At 37.7% G+C, this 12,105-nt stretch overlaps 1 pseudogene; it reads right to left on the bottom strand.

Moving 5' to 3' along the window:
- Positions 1 to 1,866: 1,866 nt before the first annotated feature.
- Positions 1,867 to 12,105, bottom strand: part of LOC107572856 (uncharacterized) — a 16,464-nt pseudogene continuing 6,225 nt past the window's right edge.

Here is a 12,105-nt window from a genome sequence, read left to right on the forward strand (position 1 = left end):
TAGTACTTATCGAACCTCAACCTCAATTGGATGATATAATTCGAATTCAAGAACAAGCAGGCCCCTATGAACAATCAATGTGGCACCAAAGGGGAGCTAAAAAAGACTCACAAGAGATCTGGCGTACACATGAAGGAAACATTGTAGCACCTACTTCACTTTTGAATGTTCTTATTGCAGATGTGCATGGTTTTGACCATTGCACAAGGGGGGAAGTGATAAGGAAAATTAAACAACAAGGATATTGGTCTCCTTATTTATATGCAATGGTGGATGAATTTTTGCCCACATGTGAAGTTTGTGTCAAATACAATGTGAGGAAAGGGATAGCGACACCAATAGGCCATATACCAGTACCAGAAGGGTCCGTTAAGCATTTGGTAATGGACTATGTGGATATGATAAAGTGAGTACAAGGCAAAAGATACATGCTTGTGATCATAGACAGATTTAGCAGGTGGGTGGAGGCAGTACCATCAGTAGATCTGGGAGCAGGAACAGTAATTCAACTTCTAACAAGAGAAGTAATTCCTAGATTTGGAATACCATCAGAAATAAGTTAAGATAATGGGTCGGCATTAATACAAAAAAAACTGTAAAACAAGTATTGCAACAATTAATAAAAAAACAGGCACAAGGGTGCATCGAAAGGGTTAACGGAACTATCAAGGCCAAAATTAACAAAATATGTGAAAGTACTAAACTTAATTGGATTGATGCACTACCTCTTGCACTAATGAGCTATTGCATGCAAACTAACAGAAGCACGCACTTAACACCACATGAAATGCTTACGGGTTGACCCATGCCTGTGCCATATTGTAGAGGTCCCTACAAAGGACCGCCTCTAGATATTACAAATGGAACTTCAATTGTATATGAAGAAATTAACTGCCATACATATAGTTATCTATTTACAGGAAACAGAGACTGCATGTCCAGTGTTCCGGGTGACCAAGTATCTTCTGCCCAAGGGTGGCCCTCTAGGATGCGCAAAATATCTGGGCTGAAGATCAACTATGCTAATCCTGTGATATTCTATGTGTGATGTTTTGAATGTGTTTTTATGTCTTTATACATAACTGTGACAACCACAGGCAAGCGCTGAACCAATTGCACGCTCATGTTTATACCATTGTTTTCTATTGAAGTAGGAGATAAGGAGACAGGATCTTTTACTCCTTTCCTAGTCAAGTGAGGGGGGAGACGTTTGGTCCTGATGCTCCAAAACCGTGATACTGCATCATTTAGTCATTGGTAATAAAACAGAGTGACTTATGTGGTCACTGGGTAGTGTTAACTAATACGCCTGAATTATGAAGTAGCACTCTGAGTAAAAAATAATAAGCAAATGTGAGACTTACTAAGTCTCAAAGGGGGGAACATTGAAGATTTTTATTAATCAAAGTATGAATTAATCAAGCATAATCAAGACGAATCTAGCCATTTATATATCCAGTTATTCTTCCATTATAAAAATATATGCCTGTGTGTAAAAGCAGCCTACGTGGCAAAATACCCAGACCCTCAGATGAGAAACATCTGGAAAAATAAGTGTGGGCTTTCTTTCTTTACCATAACAAGACTTGGGGCCCCTTTTCTAGGGAAATATCGAATTATATGCATAAGGAAAACTGTATGGAAATATACCCCACGCCTTAAAGTCAAAACTGTATATAAAGAGAAGCAGAAAAACATTCTGGAGATGTTTTCTGCAGAGAACTTCTCCACTTTATTCTTGATGATGTAATGAAGTGTATCTTCTGGCATCAAAAACCCAAGACTAAGTGTGGTTCCTAAGATGAGCAGCAGATGACACTACACTGGCTGGGTCAGCTGGTCGCTGCCTTCTCTTCCAGCTGCTAGTCAGGCTGAATCTGGTTTATCTTTCTTTTCCCACTTCCAATCCCCCTCCTTTCGTTGGAAGAACTCTTTAATCATCATTTTCATCAGCTCTTGTGAGTCAAAACACAGTGATGTCTTTTGTTCTTGTGTGGATTTAGTTTGAGCTCGGTCAGCTTGGAATGTTTGCGAATTCTTTCGTCGATTCCTTGGACTGGTTGCTCCAGGGTGTGTTTGTCGTTTTCCCTTGGAGGTTCCGTTGGATTCCCACGAGCCTTTTCCTCTTGAGTTTCCAAATGAGTTTGGTTGATTCCATGATCTGTCCCATTGATTCTCACGAGGTCTGGATTGGTCCCAATATTTTTCCCAGTGACGTCCAGGTGAGTGTTGTTGTCCACGTGGTCCATCCCAGTGGTTGTTCCTCTGTTTAGGTCGGGTACCAGCGTGGGAGTCCCGTTCTCTGTTGGACGAGGGTGTGTTTCACTTTTTGTGTGGCAGCTTAGCATGGTCTTGATGTTGAGTGCCCTCTAGAGCCAGCTCCTTACTTTGAGTGTTGAAGTCAAGAACTGCTGTGGATTTGGCGCCCTTTTCTGAGGCCATCTTTTGTTTGCCGTAGGCTTTATGCGCCAAGTCTCGCAACTGCTGAGCATTCATTGTTCGTGGACATGCGAGAACACCAAGATGGTGGCTTACTCCAGGATGGAGGTTTCGCAGGAAGAGAGTTTTGAAGTTCAGATCGTCTTCCATGTCCGGTTCGTTGCGAGTTCTGAAGTATGCTCATCTGAGTCAGCTGTAGTAGGCTTGAGGAGATTCATGACGACCTTGTTTCGTCTCCAGGGCAGCCACTAGTCCTTGTTCTGACTCAGGGTCAGCGAATTCTTTAATGAGGGCTTCTCGGAGCAGTTGGTAATCAGTCTTTGTGTGAGCAGGCTGTCGGTTCAGGAAACTGCGCACTTCAGGGCTGGATGTTGTTCGGAGCACATAGAGTCTATCTTTGTCAGTGACATTGGGTCTCATTTCCAGATGGAAATCGACGTCTTGCAGATAAGCTTGGACATCCTGGCTACCTGGCACACTTGGGGTGAATTTGCTAATGTTTCTGGGGAGCTTGTTGAGGTCTTTGAGGTCCAAGCCATGTGATGTGGCTGGCTGGAGCAAGTTCTTTTAGCTTTGTCGTGAGGTAAAGTTCTTCAGAGAGAGCCGGTGAATGTTTCAGCACTGCCCCCTCCCCCTTTTGATCACGTGTCAGTCCAGGAACAGGGGACTCGGTCCTGCTTGGTAGGGGTGAGACTGGTGCCCGTCGGGTCCTTGCAGGCTCAGGGCGCAGCTCGTAGGCATGTCCGAGTTCCTCTCTGATGCTGTCGGACTTCTCTTTGATGTAACCTGACTGTTGTGTTAGGTGGCTGATCTCATTTCTTGACTCATCCAGGTAAATTTCAAGGGCTTTAATTCAGCTGTTCTTGTCTCTGAAGTTGGCCTTTGCCTTTTCCAGGAGCTGTTCTGCATATTGTAGCTTGTTGGAGAGATCAGCGTAGTCATCCTTGCCTTGTTCCATCTCTTGGGTAGTAGCTGCTAGGGTCTCTTTTAGCCTAGTGATCTCCTCCTCGGCGCCTTGTTCCACTTCATCAGGCCCTTCCCACCCATTGTGTGCGTCTGAGCTCCTTTTGGAGATGGGCGATGTGCCTGTCGCTCAGCTTGAGGGTGGCGATGAGTGTGTGACTTAAGGAGCCTGTGATCTTGGCTAGCTCTTTGTGACTGTTGCTCTGAATTGGGTCTTGTCTCATGAGGCTTGTTATGTTGTCATTCAGCTGGTTCTGTGTCTGATGCTTCAGTGTTTCAGCAGCCTTAGGTAGGAGGCTTTCTGTTGCAACACTTAGCCATGTCTCGAGGTCCTCCCAGTGGCCAACAGAGTCTGTTGTGTGAGACGTGTTTTGGCGTGGTGAGGGAGATCTAGAACCTAGACTGACACAGACCTTGAAGAAGAGAAAACAAAACAAAACAGAAACAAACAGAGGTGTAAGTGGGGAAATGGGAAATGTTCCCTTTGACATTTGCATATACAGTAAATTACAGTCCTGGCCACAGATTATACATTTATATGGGTGCTAAATTGCCAAATGGTTCTCCCCACTATCAAGGAGATGCTAAGCAGTCTACCACTATCATCTCCCCAACTGACTTCAAACAGTTTCCAAAGAGAAGTAAATGACCCCCCGGTGCCAGGCGGCGATGGGCCTGGCTGACCAGCAAACTACAACAAGCTCACATAACACACACACATATAAAGACCTTTTCTTTATTTAGACAATAATTAATCAGTTACAAATGTATCTGGTATATGCATGTGGTGTTTGTATATTTCCCTATTAGATTAGCTGAGTTACCACTCGTTATTTGTATTAGTTAAGCCCTAAACGCTGATATTCAGGTGTATGAATGTATCTCTGGTTTAATATATTCTAAATGTTTCTTTCTTGGTATCGATATGATCTGCTCTTTATTCCTCAAACAATGATGTACAGTATGTGATTGTGAAATGCATCATACGATTTGTACTATATTTTGGGGTAAAACTGCACCAATATTCCAGACCGGCCATAAACATGCAAATGGGCCATAAAGGGAGACAAAGAAAACTTCTCCCGCTCAAGAATTCATGCCTGGTATTGGCTATTCCACGCAAAAGGTGGGTGTGAATAGAAACTCTCAAAAGTCATTAACTCGAAATGATCTTTGCTCAGAAAACCTCTTCTTTTGAGATGACACTTTCCAAGACTCAAAAAAAAACCTCTCCTCTTGAGTTTGATTTTCCGGCAGTTTTTCATCTTCAAGTAACTCTGTCGATCCGCTGTGGACTTTCCTATCTTCAGAAGAACCAGAAGTAAACTTCCAGCTCACTCCTAAAGAACTCATCAAGAACCTCCGTGTTTATCGCATCAGGACTCTTGTTTCAGCAACGAAGCCAATGCAAGTAACTGTTTACAACTATTTAGATGCGTGTGTAAGCTTGAGCCCCTTTTAAGGTGATTTTTTTTTATTCTTTGATGATTCTCATTAGATTGTGGTTAATTGATGTGAAATACTGCCATTCTTTTGCTCTTCTCTCTCTTTTCCTTACTTTGCTTCATTCTGTATATATGTATTTTGCTTAGTTAAATGTTAGATATAGTTTCATTTATTAAATCCCTTATATTCACAATTGATTGTCTCTGTGTGCTGCTCACAATTCGAAGTCACTGAATGTTTGATCTTTTGCTACATGCTAAGTTAATGCTAGTACTGTATGCAGGAAAGATATTCTTTCTTGGCCAGGAAAATAATCTTACTCTTATACCGTGTGTTCTTTAATATTTTGAATTGTTTTTAGCTTTATTTTTTTGTTTCCCATTTAAATGTTAAGTTTTGAAATTTTGTTGTATGCATTTGTCACTTTTTAATTTAATTTTAATTGAATCTCTTTATTTAAAAAATGTGTATAGGTAGTATTTATAAAGTTTTAGTTTTGGATCTGTTTTAGTTGTTTTAATACTACAATTGATTGCTTCTGTTGTCCTCATTTGTAAGTCGCTTTGGATAAAAGCGTCTAATAAATGACTAAATAAATAAAATAAATAACCTAAGTACTGAGGAAAACCCTAATTTTCCTTTTGGGGTTTTGCCACTAACATGCTTAAGCCAAACGGGCAAATTTATGAAAATTTATCTGGGTTAATTAAATAACTGAAGGAGAGAGAAAAGAAGGCCTAACAGGTAGATGCAGAACTTAATTGCAAATAAAATTATAATTTCAAATTACAAATGGTATTTCCTGGTTAAAATTTAATGATGTTATTAAAATTGATGAGAGCAGTTAAAATTCAAATTAATCAACAAGTACCTTGAAGCAGGGTAACCCAAACCTAATGAGCTACAGATGAAATTAAAATTTCAGAGCATTATTGACAGTTAAGGATTAAAATCTTAATGATGTTTGTCATTAAAATTATCAGAGCAATTACAATTGAACTGATCAGCAAATATTGTTCCAATATGGAAACAGGAACTGTAATTAATTATTAAATGAAATTAAAATTTCAGAGCATTATTGACAGTTAAGGATTAAAATCTTAATGATGTTTGTCATTAAAATTATCAGAGCAATTACAATTGAACTGATCAGCAAATATTGTTCCAATATGGAAACAGGAACTGTAATTAATTATTAAATGAAATTAAAATTTCAGAGCATTATTGACAGTTAAGGATTAAAATCTTAATGATGTTTGTCATTAAAATTATCAGAGCAATTACAATTGAACTGATCAGCAAATATTGTTCCAATATGGAAACAGGAACTGTAATTAATTATTAAATGAAATTAAAATTTCAAATCTGTAATTAATTATGAAATTAAATTAGAAATGTTGAATCCCTAAGGATAGCAAGTTACTAATACCTACTGATGTTATTACAATCATAAGGGCAATTATAATTAGCTTAATCCGTACCACCCTAATTACTTACAAATGCAATTCAAAATTTCAGAGCCCTATTGATAGTTAATGATAAAAAATTCTAATGTTGTTGTCATTAGATAAGAGCAATTTATAATTAAATTAATCAGTAGATTTTTTTTTTTGCTATGTGAAAGCAGGAACTGAAATTAATTTATGAAATAAAATTAAAATTTCAAATCTGTAATTAATTATGAAATTAAATTAAGGATTTCAAATCCTTAAGGATAGCAAATTAATAATATCTACTGATGTCACTAAAATTATAAGAGGGGCACCTCTATAATATATGCAATCAATCACAACGTAGCATTAAAGTAATGAGGACGAGAACCATAATTAATTGTTAATAAAACAACAGCGTTTAAACTGGTATAGTAAACAAGCTGAAGGGGAAAGGACAAACCTTTAAACGACCGTGATTAAAACTAACTGTGAGATCGCTAATCTGATGGTTGGTTAAAATCGCGTAACGGTTACAGTAAGGTTTATTAAGTTTGCATCTGTCAACGTTCTTTTCAATGGGAGGAGAGGAGAAGAGAGATCAGATGGATAAGTGTAAAAGAGAGAGATGAGGTGAAAGAACCCACTAGTGTGAGAGTTCAGTTAAAAGTTCAGATACAAAAGCTTAGATCACTTCAACATTTCAAAACACTGCATTCAAGACCACAAAATGTTACCGAATGCTAACCGCTAGCCTTCAATGCTAATAGCTTTGCCTAGGCTTCAATGCAGTTGAATCAATTAATCAATAAGGTGGAAGAGCCAAAGATCCAGAGAGCAAGCAAGCGAGCGAGCGAGCCACAAAGGCTTTGCAGGCAGATTTTGGTCCATCCCATGGCGATTGTTCCAATCAGATATTGGCTACGGATTGGCTTAGCCATGCCCCATACTGTTCCTTCATCATGCATGAATCACATGCTCCCCGTGGGGAATATTTCTGCAAGTTTTAATAACTTCTTATAAAAGTATTATCATCAGAGAATGATGCCGAATATCATTTTGTTCATTCACGCCAATAAAACAAGCTTTCATTCAAGCTCAAATATCGGGTAGTTTGCATACACATTAATAATCTTATCTACTAAAAGGGGTTATAAAACATTGATTAAACTTGCACCAATTACAGGAAACACATCAAGCATATATAAGACATAAAACATATTATTTGTGAATATAGATTGTCTTTTGAATTGTCTGGGTAAGTTCACGTGTGTTCCTCTTTTGCAATGACCAGAGCGTGGTTCTGTTGGAATGCAGGATGTGAGGGGAATCATGTGTTCCCGAGGTCACGCTGTATAGATCCTGTGAGCGTGTGCAAACCGGGAGGGTGTGATTAAATTAGCCATTTCCTGTGCATATATAATGGTTCCATGCATAAGCGATCACGAGGTATCTCTCAACTATATATGTTGTGAAATAACTTTTTAGTCTTTGATACAAAAGATCTCTGTTGTCTCCTGATTGCATTCGTTTTTCCATCACTCTTCCGATTCTTCTGAGGAGATAACGACGAGGGTTGACAGGAAGTCGACCCAGAATATTGGCGTCACGTGATAGTGATGATTAGTTTAGACCTTGTGATGAGTTGATTCAATGGCGTATCTGTGTCGGTTTGATAGAAATCCTACACCAGGCCCCTTCACCCTCCTCTACTTATGAGTGCAACGCCCCAATCTCAACAACAGCCAACAGTTGAAACAAGACCTCTGCCTCAACAATTTATTTCACTCGAATGTACGACGCTATACAGAAGATCCGTCACTATTTCATCGTGACTACGGCTACGCTACATAGCTATAAGCGAAGAGCGACCATTCTCAAACTCTGCGGTCATCACGTACTTTCCTAGATCTGCGCAAGAGATCTGGAGCTGTGTACAATACCAGTTGGTTGCAATACAATTGGTCTGATCCTGTAGCACTCTGCAATTTTTCAAATAATATCACTTCGGGGCTTCTAACCCATTAACCAAAATTGAAATTGCACAAGATTTGGACCGTCGTGGATTAAAACAGTCAATCCAGATTCTAGGAAACAGCGACAACATTATCAAATAGGAGTTTACGAAACTAATCGAATTCTGAAAAGGATGTCTGATGCTAAGCAAAAGCTGATGGAGCATGACTGGAGCTCTGGCGCTGCTTGCGGATGTGCAAGTGGAGTGCGACTGCGCCGCGGGAAAAACGTGTCCTATAAAAGACATCATACACTTTATGTTTAAACAATATTACAGAGACCAAATGATTGATCTTATGCGTAAGATCATTGACGATGCATCCGATCCAAATCAGGATTGTACGGGTGATCTTGAGTGTGTAAAAACCCTCAAGAACGAAATGGACGTTGTAAGAAGCCTGAAAAATAATTTTGGCCCGATTTGACGAGCATGTTTATCACCAACAAAGAACCAATCTGCATAACCACCAGAAAAATTCTGGATGTGATGTCTGAATGTAGCGATGAGATGTACGTTAACCAGGTTCTCTGTCTGTGTATGTGTGTAACGGATTTATGTGTGACGCTTGTTTCACAACATTATGGTTCCATGATTTGTGAAATTATTGAGACACTAGTTGACGTCATACTAGATCAAAACATGGCATGCAGAGATTTTCTTTTCTGGCTAGACCACTGTTTATAACGGCAATTTGATCATTTTCTTCATATAATAAATGGTAAATAAAAGTATGAATCACCTCTCTCCGAGCAATTTTTGGATTTTGCACATGCCTTTATCCAAATTACAATTGAGGAAGTGTTGAGGACTAAGTGTTGTGATAGTCTAATGCAGTATAGTACACGTAATTTAATAAAAAGAAAACGAGCGGACAGAATAGTGTAGACGGAAGGGAATTATTAAGAAACCATCTAGTATATTATATAAACTAGGATACTATAACGTAAATGTCTCGAATGAAGAGGACAGGTTAAAGTGATATTTTATTAAATCAAGCAAATTCACAGAAATATTGTCCTCTCACATCTCTAACATGACAGCAAAAACTAGGAAACAAAGCGCAATGTCTAGCAAATATGACTAGATGGGAAAATACTACAAGAGTGGTGAAACATAAAATTTCAAAGTGTAACCCCATGAAAAACTTTGCGGTTTATATCTCACAACGGTGTGGCGAGGCCTAGCACAGTAGCGCCGTTAAACATGAGGATGAAGTAAAGATATCTAGCAATTTTAGGTATACTTACCAGGAATAAGCCTGGAGCGTGAAAGACCATATTGCTCTTATTGCCTCTATAAAGATTTGTATGTTTATATTCATTTATGAACGGTGTTACAGAATTTGTCTTAGTGACGTTCAATGGAATATTTTATTAAAAGATAATGCTGAGGACTCTTTGAGTAACACTCTGTCAAGTGTTAGCCCAACTACCGGAAACCTGTAACTTTATTATGATTATTTAAAAATACATATAAGCTTCATGCCTGACACTTTTGTAACTGACTATAAACTAATATTTAAGCTAAACAAACATTTACATTGTGAAAAATTAAGAGATGTTAAAAACAGCTGGCCTCATGTTTTCTTAAAGATAAACAGCCAGACATGACAACGCGCAGTTGCAGTTGTACCTATTTCCTGGAACAAAACTAAAAGGTTGAGGCCTAAATCACACAGACCAAATAAAACGGACTGAACCATCGCTTTCGCTTAAAAACAACTGATTTATTAAAGTCGTGTTTAGTACAATAAAATAGTTTCCTCACCATCTTCAACTTAAAGTGTTTTAAATGTACAGAGAAATAGTAAGATTGAGGCCTTGTGTCTCGTGGCAGCTTCGTAGACAGACCTAAAAACACATAGTATTATTTCAATGAATAACCTGTTAACTAACAATGGTTCTTTGTGTGATTTCATAATAAAAACATCTAAATTGTAAACAAACTATTATCTTTTATATTAAAACTTAATAAAAAATTGTTTAGTAACACACAGTTGTGTAAGACACAAACCAAAACATCGCATTAATGTGTTATCAACCCTTTTACACATATTTTGTGCACTATCAATTTTAAGAGTGTATGATTTATCGTGCATGCAGATTATGTTTTAAAGTTGTTAAACTAAATCAATGAGTTTATTAGGATGCTTTATTCTTTCTATAGACTTTGAAGCGGTTCATTGACCCAAACTCCCCGAAAGAATAGGTTCACAAAAATTAATCGGATTTGCATCACTAACTTTGCTAAATTGTAACATCGCAACAGGGAAGGACCGTATACTTCACAAATAGTGCGGAGATGTGAGTCTTTATATATAGGGTATCTGAGCATGCATATATTTAGAAGTCCAACGCTTTTGACCGCTGCCATGTATGAGTATTCTGGGGTATTGCCCCCATGTCTGAAGTCTGAGGTTTATGCTGGGCAAGAATAATAAGATATACCTATGATAAAACAGACTTGACATGTACATGTTGTAACGGATCAGCTGTTGTTGTGTTATTTCGTGAAATAGCATTAGGATTTGGTTGTGTGTTCCTGAAATCAAACAATTGTCTTTGTCTTAAGAAAAAAAGTCAAACAGTCTCATCTAGTATCTGAATATTCAGTCAGTCTTCATCATGAAATAATGAACCCATCATTACCCCATTCTGGAGAATGCGTGTTGTGTTAGACAGGGTGGTTCATGAACCAAAGGGGTATGTTTGTTGTGTTCTCTACCTCTGCATGTCTTCATCTCATGGAGCGTGACCAGTATTTAGGATGGCCAGGACTGTTAGGCAAGGCAGGGCATGTTTATTTATATAGTACGTTTCATACACAATGGTAATTTAGTGTCCTTTACCTAAAAGTAAAATAATAATTAAAAATAATAATAATCACAACAGTAAAACAAGGAATTTAAAAACGTTTAAAAAAAAAAGGATTTAAAATGAATTAAAACAGAAACCAAAGGATTCTAAAAGATGTTTCTTTAAATCTTAAGATTAGGCTTTGAAATCAATATTAACACAGCCATAACATTCGGTTCGGGAAAAAAAGGTTAACAGAATAGCATCTCAGATCATCTGGTCTAACTCCTCCCTCACCAACCCTTCTCTGTGATGGTCCATCAGTTTCACATTGGGGATTACCACGGAGAGGACCTACGAGGTTTTGGTTATGATTCAAATTAAACTTTTTATTTAATTATTTTGTAAATCACTCATCCATGTTTGGACGTCGTTGCGTAAAGTTCTATCTCTTAGAACTATAAAAATATAAGGCATCATTTTTCATATTTATTATGACCTTAAATTACATTAAATGTTTATTTTATACAGCATGTTATATATAATTAGTTTTATTTGCTACTATCTTTTTTAAATGAAGAGAATAGTGTGTTTAATAAGTTCAATAAGCTTAAATAAATGTTGAATACATGTTTAAATTTACAAACCTGATTCCAAAAAAGTTGGGACACTGTACAAATTGTGAATAAAAACAGAATGCAATGATGTGGAAGTTTCAAATTTCAATATTTTATTCAGAATACAACATAGATGACATATCAAATGTTTAAACTGAGAAAATGTATCATTTTAAGGGGAACATAAGTTGATTTTAAATTTCATGGCATCAACACATCTAAAAAATGTTGGGACATGGCCATATTTACCACTGTGTGGCATCCCCACTTCTTTTTATAACAGTCTGCAAACGTCTGGGGACTGAGGAGACAAGTTGCTCAAGTTTAGGAATAGGAATGTTGTCCCATTCTTGTCTAATACAGGCTTCTAGTTGCTCAACTGTCTTAGGTCTCCTTTG

This window comes from Sinocyclocheilus grahami, unplaced genomic scaffold, assembly GCF_001515645.1.
Source record: "Sinocyclocheilus grahami isolate Dianchi unplaced genomic scaffold, SAMN03320097.WGS_v1.1 scaffold1824.1, whole genome shotgun sequence".
NCBI classification, from domain to species: domain Eukaryota; kingdom Metazoa; phylum Chordata; class Actinopteri; order Cypriniformes; family Cyprinidae; genus Sinocyclocheilus; species Sinocyclocheilus grahami.